Here is a 10,150-nt window from a genome sequence, read left to right on the forward strand (position 1 = left end):
AGTCGGAGACAGGATCCGCCGGCCCCGGATGTTTACCATAGAGATTTCTGGCAGACCAGATGGTCGCCGGAGTCTCTATGATCCTCAGAGGCCAGCGCGTGGGGTTATGACATCACGCCCAGCCTCTGCATTTAAACAAGTGGCACCACCTTGGCTGGCCCAATATCTCACTGTAAAGAGGACCTGTCATGCCATATTTCTATTACAAGGGATGTTTACATTCATTGTAATAGGAATAAAAGTTATCAATTTTTTTTTAAACTAAAAAAAATTAAGTAGAATTACCAACAAAAAATAAATACATTATATGGGGATTTTTAAGTACCAAAGTTTGGCGCCATTCCATGAGCGTGCGCAATTTTGAAGCGTGACATATTAGGTATCTATTTACTCGGCGTAACTTAATTTTTCACAATATGCAAAAACATTGGGCTAACTTTAGTCTGGTTTATTTTATATGCGCTTTCTGCAATCGGCTTTTTATAGCCGTTAGCAAAAATCACTGTCCTCTCCTGGCATGGACGCCCCCCGGGGAGAATATAATTGTCCGGGAGGAGGGATTCACATGTCAATACTGTCTGTGTTGATGGGGAAACCTGTGATTGCAGGAAAAAAACTTGTCTATGGTCAGCCGAAAAAACTTTTTTTTTTCTAAATGCACATCCGAATATGAAGAGAATGAAATGTACCTGGTCATACTGATCCAAATCTGAGAAGTCAGTGAAAAAATGCTATGAATATGGCTGGTGTAAAGGTTATTTTTTCTATCTGTACATCAGAATATAAAACAAGCAATAAATGATAATGTTTAGAGATTAAAATAATAAAACAGATTATAAAAATGGAAACAAAACAAAAAGAGAACACCCAAGCACAGAGCCTGTTTACAATGTGAATAATATCCTTTAAGTGGCCCTTCTGTATTTACATGTCCTTTGTTTGAATAACCTGTTTGGGCCTCTGACATGAATAATACAAATTGGTTCTTTGTCCACACCACAAATAGAGGGCCACTAAATATAAATAGGAATTTCTTCACAAAATACAATTATTAATTAAATGAATTCTCTAACTCTCAAACCAAATAAGTAGACACAGTTGGGTACTCAGGTATAATCCACCCATTAGCAGGCCAAACTATCTTTAGATTCCTGGTGAGTTCTTAATTAAACAGCCAAGCATACATTTAGATAAACTGTTACCCCCAGTGGGTCCACGTCACTGTCCTCCACAATCCTCAAGTATTCAAGTGCTAGCCCAGTTCGTCCAACTGTGCACAATATACCACCTTCGGGATGGTTGCACTTCTGAAAAATATCCAATCTTTATTGCGGTAGAAAAAGCATTCCAATACAGCACTATGACACTGTGGGGACACAGAACGTTTTGCGCTATTTCAGTGTTAAATTCATGACTGAACTGTTCAGAAGTGTAGCCGTCCGGATTTTTGGATGTTATATTGAGCCAAGCATACTGTTTAGTTAAAACCAATTTCCAAACAAATCTGACTTATTTTTCTGTGGGAAATTATTAAGTATTCTGCCTAGTGCCTGCAAGACAATCTAATAGTATTGTGTTCAATTCATAAAGATTTACGCAAGGGTAAGAATATTTATTTTCAGCTACCTGACTGTTATTTTTACTTTTTGAAAATAAGGATCCTTCTCCTGTTTTTTTGTATCTTTCTGATTTGAACCTATATTGTTGAGCCTCTAGTGTTCCACTATAACATATTGTGCTCTGTCCATGGTGTCCAGTGTGTCATTAGAAGCTTTGCCCCTATAAATCCCAGTTACTATACACATGAACTTTTCAAAAATATATATTGTGTTTTAAGTAAACAGCATATTGCCAGATTCACAAAAGAGATACGACGGTGTATCTCCTGATACGCCGTCGTATCTCTGAGATACGATTGTCGTATCTATGCGCCTGATTCATAGAATCAGGTTACGCATAGATAGCCCTAAGATCCGACAGGTGTAACTGTGTTACACCGTCGGATCTTAGGCTGTAATTCTAGGCCGGCCGCTCGGTGGCGATTCCATTGCGGTCGGCGTAGAATATGCAAATGACTAGTTACGCCGATTCACGAACGTCCACTTTGCCCATCGATCTAAATTTACGTTGTTTCCGTAGAAATGCGTTGCGTAAAACTAAGCATGCCCTCTAGGTGGTCTAACCAATTTTAAGTATGGCCGTCGTTCCCGCTCCAAATTTTTAAATTTCACGTCGTTTGCGTAAGTCGTCCGTGAATAGCGCTGGACGCCATTTACGTTAATGTCAAAACCAATGACGTCCTTGCGACGTCATTTAGCGCAATGCACGTCGGGAAATTTTAGGGACGGAGCATGCGCAGTACATTCGGCGCGGGAACGCGCCTAATTTAAATGGTCCCCGCCCCATTTGAATTAGGCGGGCTTGTATTTTCATTACAGGAAAGTGATTAAAAAGTATGTAAGTAAATATACCTTATGCAAAACAGACCAGACAAAATTATGATGGTTCTAGTATTCTCTACACTATCCAAAATGAAAAAAAATAAAGGTATCAGGGGACACTCATACATAGACAGGCACCTTATGCTAACAAAGCTCCATGGTTTATAGAATTTGATAGACATCTTTGAATGCCCCTGTGTGTTCTTGGTTGTACCCCTCTGTTTTTAAATTATACACCTCCTGATTATCTCCTCCTGTGGTTCACTCTGTGCTTCCCTTTGGGTGTGGCTCATGGGATCCATGGATTCATTTAGAGTTCCCCCGGGTTGGACCCTTGAGCTCTCTGTTTTATCCAAGTGGGTGGTTGGAATGGTTTGCATTAATTTGGTTTCCCGATGAAGCGCAAGAGCAACACATGTTGAAACTACCATTGATAATTCTTTATACACATGAAATATGATAGATAAAACGTTGATATAACGCATTACATGCATTTGTTTTGGGGTACAATGTTTCATTTATCCAATTTTCAATGGTTTTAACAATATCTGATTTGTAAATTAAGTTTTGGCACCTGACACATGTCTACAAGTATTTGTATACCCTCTAAAGCTTCCTCTGTCATTGTCACAATCACAGTATCACCTCTTACAAATGCTAATGATGTGTGCAAACCATGGATTTTACCTTTACATTCCCTCCAAACCCTCAAATGTTAATGAACTTGTCACCGGACTGGAGCAATAACTTGAATAAAAATGAAAATGCAAATACACCTCAAAATAATAGGAAACACACCTTATATTGTTCTGAATAATTCCCTACAGCCAATCCAAAGTCGTCTCATGTTAGTGAATGGGGGTGGAATGAATATAAGGTGAAGCAGAGCTCAGTCAAGTAGAAGGTTTGCAGTTGATGAAGAGAACAAGGAGCAGCTGAAGGATCCCAATACTACATCATACCAGGTAAGATACATTACTTTCCACTAAAAAATGTTTAAAGGGGTTGTAAAGGAAAAAAAAAATTTCATAATAAGCATCCTTTACCTGCAGACATTCCTCTTTTCACTTCCTCATTGTTCGTTTTTGCTCAGAAGTTGCTTATTTCTTCTCTGTTCTGTTCACTTCCTGCTTGTCTGATTGTGATGGGAGGCTTTACTGCGGTGGTCAGTAACGTGCTCGCCCCCTCCTGGGAACTATATCTGTGCGACAGGATGCTCTCTACGTGTTAGAGACTTCAAGGAGGTGTGAATTACTGGGTGTGCCGCAATGTATACTGGGAAATGTAGTTCTTACATGAACGAGTACATTTGATAGGTATTTAATAGGTTTTTACTCGTTTTTTAACAGAATCATTACACTGTTCTCTACCTTGTAGACATTAATTTTAGCCCAAAAAAGTTTTTCCTTTACAACTCCTTTAATTAAAAGCTGAGTGGTGTACTATTGTATTTTCATGCTGTATTTGCTTATTATAGTTAATAATATATTCCTCTATACATTAAGTTCCACCTTTCCAAACCTAACAAAGGGTTACAGTATGTTACTCAAAATATAATATCTCTACTATACAGAAAATATATTTCCCCTCCAAATTTGCCTAGCAGTTCATTGCAAGCTCATATTTTTTAATCTATATACTTTCAAAGTTTCAAAGTGACTGTAAACTGTTTTTTTTTAAACATATACCGACATGCTCTGTGCAATGGTTTTGCTTAGAGCAACCCCAATCCTCCTCTTATCAGGTCCTTGGTCCCCCACTGTCACTTCTGGGTCCCCCCTCTCCCACTGAATGCCCACCATTGGACTTGCTCCCAAGATAGCCCCTTGTGTCCATTGACACACAGGGCACTGCTCAGCCGAGCACCCCACTCCCTCCTCACTGGCTGTGATTGACAGCAGCAGGAGCCAATGGTTCCCACTTCTGTTTCTGAGCCTATGAGGAGGAAGAGAGCTGCTGTACTCATGCACACCACTGGATTAAGATAGGGTGGGATGGGGGGGCTGCACTCAATGAACTTCCAATTTTGTTGACTTGAACCACTTAAGAACTGAGCCTCTTTTTGACAATTGTTGTTCACAAGTTATAAATCTTTTTTTTTTTTTGCTAGAAAATTATGCAGAACCCCCAAACATTATATATATGTACTTTTTCAGGCAACCTAGAGAATAAAATGGCAGTCATTGCAATACTTTATGTCTCACCACATTTGTGCAGCGGTCTTACAAACGCGTTTTTTTGGGAACAATACACTTTTTTACTTAAAAAATAAAACAACAGTAAAGTTAGCCCATTTTTTTTATATTGTGAAAGATAATATTATGCAGAGTAAATTAATACCAAGCATGTCATGCTTTAACATTGATCCTACTCGTGGAAGGGCAACAAACTTTGACCCTTAAAAATATCCATAGGCAATGTTTAAATATTTCAACAGGTTAACAGTTTTGAGTTAGAGAGAAGGTCTAGTGCTAGAACTATTGCTCTTGCTCTAACAATCGCAACAATACCTCACATGTGTGGTTTGAACACTGTTTTCATATGCGGTTTGACTTACGTATGTTTTCGCTTCTGCGCACGAGCTCGGCCAGACTGGGCGCTTTAATTATTATTTTTTTTATCATTATTTATTTGACTTTTTATTTTATTTTTTACACTGTCCTTTTAAAAATTGGGTCACTTTTATTTTTTTATTTTTTTTTAAATATCTGTTTTGTAGTATTTTTTCTCCAGCACAAACACATCATAAAACAAACATTAAAAAATACAATACCAAAATACATACAACAACAAAATATTATATTCTATACAAAAGAAAATAAAACAATTAAATGAAATACCCACCCCCTAATATATATAAGTTCTCTCTCCCTCACCCCCAACCCTTCCCGTTCAAAAGTCCCCCACACCGATCCTGCCTACTTGATTCATTATACCTTAACTATTTTGTAACTGGTAAATAGTCTGTTAACCCCTATACATCCGTTTGATCCCAATATAAATGGTGTCAAGCCTGGTAACGTCAGTCATGGTTCCCACATTTCTTAAAATTTATTTTTTAAACCCCTATTCTTATATACCTGCCATTCCTTTACCAGTCCATCATTTACCTGTATGTATTCTTCATTGCTATCAATTTTCGTGCAATAAATAACATCCTATTAATAGGTATCCTTATTTCCGTGGTATATAGTTATTTTTCTAATTGTCCTAGCAAACATATTCCTGGGTCTACCTGTATCTTAGTTTGATATGCCTGATTAGTAGTTTCTACCACATTTTGCCAATATCTGAACAATTTGGGACACTTCCAAAGCATATGCATTAAATCAGCAGATACTCCTGAACATCTCAGGCATTCCAACTAATCCTGACTCCCCCATTGGTATAGTTTAGCTAAACTATACCAATGGGTCACTTTTATTACTATTACAAGGAATGTAAACATCCATTGTAATAGAAAAAAAAAAGCATGACAAGACCTCTTAAAGAGGTTGTATACTCTGCTTGGTGATTTTTTTATTTTTTATTTAATTCTCTTTATTTATTTTCTTCATCGTATAAAAAACAGGTTACATTCACGTTAATCAATATTAAAATTTCTATATTTCACATATATATTTTCACTTTCCCCTATTGTTCCTATTTTCCTTCCACCCTCCTCTCTCCCTTCCCCATCCAGGTTAATGAATTTACATTTCACATGGGATATCCTATTTTTTCCAACCAGGGTTTCCATATTTTATCAAATTCCCTAATATTTCTTCTCTTAATATATATACTACCTTCTCTTTCCATATTGTTTCTGTAACAGCATTGGTCCACTCTCTTACTGACGGGGGATTCTCTGCTTGCCATCTTTGAGCAATTAATTTTCTTGCCTGAAAGAGGCACCTTAACAATGCTTTTATTGTACTGGCTACTCCCCTTGTTTCTTCCCATAAGCCCACATGTTCTGGGGTCCATCTCCAACTTTGTTTTATATGTCGTGTTTAGGACATTGATGATCTTTAGCCAATACCTAAACAATTTCGGGCATCTTCATAGCATGTGTATCAAGTCTCCCGTATCCTGGCACCTTGGACTTCTCGCATCTGCTCTCAACCCAAAGTTAAAAAATATTTTTGGTGTGTAATACGTCCTATGTATCATCTTCAAAAATGAAACCTTCTGTGCAGGCGAAACTGTGGCCATATGTCCTCTCTCTAATATCCTCCTCCATTGTCAATCAGTTATGGTTCCCAGATCTTCCTCCCATTTCTCTCTACTTTTCAACTGTTCTGGCCCCCCCATACTCCCCTCACATATATGCGTATACATTTCAGAGATATACCCATTCGTCTCTCTCCCCTCAACCAATTTTTGAGAGACTGGGGTCCTAGCCCACATTGGTCCTGCACTGTCAAACTGGGCATTTAACACATGTCTAATTTGAAGATATCTATAGAACGTATGATTGGGTACTTCGTATTCCTCTCTTAGAGCAACGAACATTTTTAAGGTTCTTCCCTCATATAACTGAGCCAATCGAACTATCCCTTTTGCATTCTTTAATTTCCCTGACTGTTTCCAGCTCCTGAAAATTCCTGTTATTCCACAGGGGTGCATATTCTGTCACGCCTGTCTGTCCACCGAGTGACCTTACTGCTTTCCATACCTTGATAACCATCTTAACCGTGGGGGTTTTATTGATAAATGAATTGACCTCCAATACCTCTACCCCTAGGATCATTAAGCCTCCATTTACTTCTCACCTTACTTCTCTACCTGCTTGGTGATTTTTTCCTATAATAAGGCTTACCTGTAGGTAAAAACTAGTACATACTAGTTCATTATGCCTTTCCCTTACAAGTTTTTTTTTTGCAGGCATAAAACCGCTTTAAATGTGAGATCCGGGGTCAAAAAGACCTCAGATCTCACATTTACACTTAAATGCAACAAAAAATATAAAAGAATATATTATTTTAAATGTTTTTTAAAAAAATCCCCTTTAAGACTATTGGGCGGAAGTGACTTTCGACATCATTTGACATCGCTTTCATCATAAAATGTTATGGAGCCAAGTGGGGGCCATCTTTCCCTCACTCTTCTCCAGGCCTCAGGGGAAAGGACACAATCGTCTCCAGCGCTTAGTGGAACTGTCAGTAGCATGGCAGATAAAGGTGATCTTGCGATAAATCCGCCGCAGAGACCACTTTTATCCTAAAGAGGACTGTTTCTCAAAATACCAGGGTTATGGCAGCTAGCTGCTGCCATAACAATGGTATTTAGCGTTAAAATACCGCCCTACAGCTAACGTGGTTTGTGGTAAGTGGTTAAATTGGACATAACAGTGCAAAACTGAAATTTGAAGTATATGTTAGGCATTTCTCTTAATGTTGAATAGAGATACTGCATATTTAGTAGAACCACATCAGTGAATCTAGAGATTAGCAGGATGCCAACACAGGATGGAGTTGTGGGTGCACGTGATAGCGCAGTGCCAAGTCCTAAACGTTAATTGTGCAAATTGTTGTAGGTGTAGAAAATTTACTTTTTTAGGCACCAATTATACCATGGCACTACCCCCATCTGTGGACTCCCTTACCCGGATTATCCTTTCTTTATTCTAAACGCTGACGGACAACAGTCTATCCCCCTTCAACGAGGCTTGCTGTGCTTTCACAAACCAGGTTGTCTACTATACAAGCTTGATTTGATTAGACTTACCCTTTGTATTAGTGGATATATATATATCAATTGATGCTGTTACTATCCATATCATCCGGGATTTCCGGATAGATGGGTTAACAGACATTATTAAAAAGCACAGTAGTTAATTTTATTTGAAGGCTCCAGTCTTATACTATAACTGAACTAGCCACAGTTCCCATATACATCAATTACGTACCAAGATACAAAATCACACTAGCTCCTGAAGAAGCGATTTTTGCAAAACATGTAGAGCTCAGAACTCTGTTACAATCCAGCATAGTCACACACGCTTGATGCGATATGTGTTGACATTCTTGATCAGTTTTCAGAGTGTTTTAGTTGTCACTGTAAAAGAAAAATGTGAATCTGCGCTACAGGATATTTTCAAACTAATAATGAGGATCTCAGGTAGTAGTATATAGTATAATTAGTGTGAGTGGCTGCCCCTGCAAAAATCCCCAAAAAAATGGAGAAAAGTATGAGAAAATAATAATAAAAAGCAGGTGGTGGCGCCAACCTAAAGTGTAGGATATAGACTGATGTCAATTAATAATTAATATTGTATAAGTGATATAATAAAACAGAAAACCAAAAACCAAAAAAAATATATATATTACGTGGTGATCGAAAAAACCAAAAAAACTAATAAAATCAAATCAAAATTGCGTGGTGATCCAAAATCAAATCAAAAAAGTGTTCCAGTGTTAAAATCTCATTCCTTCTCTGCTTCATGCAAAAGTTGAGTGAATCAGTAAAAATATATTTAGTGCAAAGTGCTTTCAACAAACAGTATTCATACTGTAAGTAAACAGTCTTTATGCAGAAAAAGTCCCATGCATTAAAATGATTGAAACAATTACAAAGTGCTGTGTGCTTCTTCCACGTGAAAACAACGTAAATGTAAATCTTCTGTGCAAAAAAACGTGCTCTCTCCCTGTGGTCCCGCACTCACCAGATACTTGAGCCCCTGCAGGGGTAACAGGCGTTCCCAGTATAATATACTGACAAATCCCTGGATCTAAAACTCCACCGCTCAGAAGAGGAGACAAATAGATTGCCCAATAGTGTGATACCGTTTTTAAATGATCAACAATTTTTTATTCACATTGAACAGGGTACTCACATTTAGTAGACAAGTTAAAACATATAAAGCATAAAAACGTGTGCTGTAGCTTAGAGTAGCGTCTGCTCTACCGGTTTCGTCGATCTGACGTCATCTGGAGTCAGATCGACGAAACCGGTAGAGCAGACGCTACTCTAAGCTACAGCACACGTTTTTATGCTTTATATGTTTTAACTTGTCTACTAAATGTGAGTACCCTGTTCAATGTGAATAAAAAATTGTTGATCATTTAAAAACGGTATCACACTATTGGGCAATCTATTTGTCTCCTCTTCTGAGCGGTGGAGTTTTAGATCCAGGGATTTGTCAGTATATTATACTGGGAACGCCTGTTACCCCTGCAGGGGCTCAAGTATCTGGTGAGTGCGGGACCACAGGGAGAGAGCACGTTTTTTTGCACAGAAGATTTACATTTACGTTGTTTTCACGTGGAAGAAGCACACAGCACTTTGTAATTGTTTCAATCATTTTAATGCATGGGACTTTTTCTGCATAAAGACTGTTTACTTACAGTATGAATACTGTTTGTTGAAAGCACTTTGCACTAAATATATTTTTACTGATTCACTCAACTTTTGCATGAAGCAGAGAAGGAATGAGATTTTAACACTGGAACACTTTTTTGATTTGATTTTGGATCACCACGCAATTTTGATTTGATTTTATTAGTTTTTTTGGTTTTTTCGATCACCACGTAATATATATATTTTTTTTGGTTTTTGGTTAGTTGTCACTGTAGCCTACAGTTTTTATATATACTGTTCTTTCTGTTTTATGTTTTTATGAATTATGTATTAAGTTGTGAATAAAATTACTTTCCATTTTTTCTAATTGGTCCCTACAAAGAACCACATTAGTGTTTTAATGCTGTCTGCTTTAGGCAATGGTAACA

Source organism: Rana temporaria, chromosome 3 (genome assembly GCF_905171775.1).
Source record: "Rana temporaria chromosome 3, aRanTem1.1, whole genome shotgun sequence".
Classification (NCBI taxonomy): Eukaryota; Metazoa; Chordata; class Amphibia; order Anura; family Ranidae; genus Rana; species Rana temporaria.